Raw genomic sequence first — 1,422 nt, forward strand, 5'->3', positions numbered from 1 at the left:
CACTTTTTCATAGACTGACTGTATACCCTCCCTCCTCCCATCTAGCTATATGTCTATTGTCTAACTGTGCAAATACCATCCCCGATACCTGTATTGTTCTCCATCGCTATCTATAGAAATTTAATTATTGGAGTTCCTGTCATGGCTCAGCGGTTAACGAAACTGACTAGCATCCATGAAGAGGCAGGTTTGATCCCTGGCCTCGCTCACTGTGTTAATGATCTGGCATTGCTGTGAGCTGTGGTGTAAGTCACAGATGTGGCTCAGATCTGGCATTTCTGTGGCTCTGGCATAGGCCGGTGGCTACCTCTCCAATTGGACACCTAACCTCCTGGGAATCTCCATGTGCCCCAGTTGTGGCCCTAAAAAAAGACAAACAATAAACATTCATTCATTGTTCATACATACATGACATCCCAGGAAGTTTTCCTTTTCTCCTAAGTTGAGGGCACATTTGTTTATATCTTTATCTCCACGTCAAATCTGTAAATTCTACAAAATCAGTGTCTCTTTCTTATTAACAATTCTATACCTAAAGGGGCACCATTGTTTTCATATAGTATCAAGTTTCCTTAAATATATCTAATCATGAGAGTCATAATTAAGGATGCATATTCCTATGTTCAGCCTGGCTACTGCATCAGGATTCTGAAGAGTGGCAGAAAGAAATTTTATCAGAAGGAAAGTTTGGAAGTCACAAACATTTAAGTACTTAATGAAAGAGTGTTAAATAAATGAATGAGTCTCTTTTTATCTCTTTGGTATCCTATTTAAGAACATTTACTCAAGTACATCTTTCATTGACTTACCTGCTTTTTTCTCCCCTATATCTCCATCAGAATACATTGGAAAGAAGGGTGTTGGACTCAGTAAAAGTAATTGCTTTTATTAGCCAATTGACAAATGATATCTAAGCATCCTTATAAGTCTTAAAAAACAACAGTTAAATAGTGGAGCAGTGGATCATACTGTGCCCTGCAAAATTGAGCTTGAGGTCATGAGCAGATACACCAGCTCAGTGAACCTGGCTTTCTTTCCACATCTGATCATGTGTTATTGGTCATTGGCATGTTGTTCACTGCCGAGTTCTTTGTTTATGAGGTCACCTCCACCAAGCACCCTCGGGATATCTCCAAGAAGCTCCTCATCATTTTGGTGGCCTCACACTTCAAGGGCTTTGGAGTCCTCTTCCTGCTGCTCTGGGTCAGCATCTATGTGTGAGCTCCCAAGGGTTCTAACCAGGTGGCTTCACCAAATCCATGGTTTTGTAAATTAATTTTTTTCTCTTACTGGAAGTACCCCACCTGCTGCTCACAATAAAGGTAGTGTTTTCGAAACAAACAAACAAACAAAAACAAAACTTAGAATACTTTTGAGCAGCACTTTTAAGATATTAGGTAGGACTTTGAAGTAATGTGAAAG

The 1,422-nt window shown here is 39.8% G+C and overlaps 1 pseudogene; it reads left to right on the top strand.

The window, feature by feature from the left end:
• The first annotated feature begins 988 nt into the window (after nucleotides 1-988).
• Nucleotides 989-1,221, top strand: LOC125124338 (transmembrane protein 258-like; annotated as a pseudogene).
• The last annotated feature ends 201 nt before the right edge of the window (nucleotides 1,222-1,422 follow it).

The sequence above is a fragment of the Phacochoerus africanus genome, chromosome 4 (genome assembly GCF_016906955.1).
Source record: "Phacochoerus africanus isolate WHEZ1 chromosome 4, ROS_Pafr_v1, whole genome shotgun sequence".
NCBI lineage: Eukaryota > Metazoa > Chordata > Mammalia > Artiodactyla > Suidae > Phacochoerus > Phacochoerus africanus.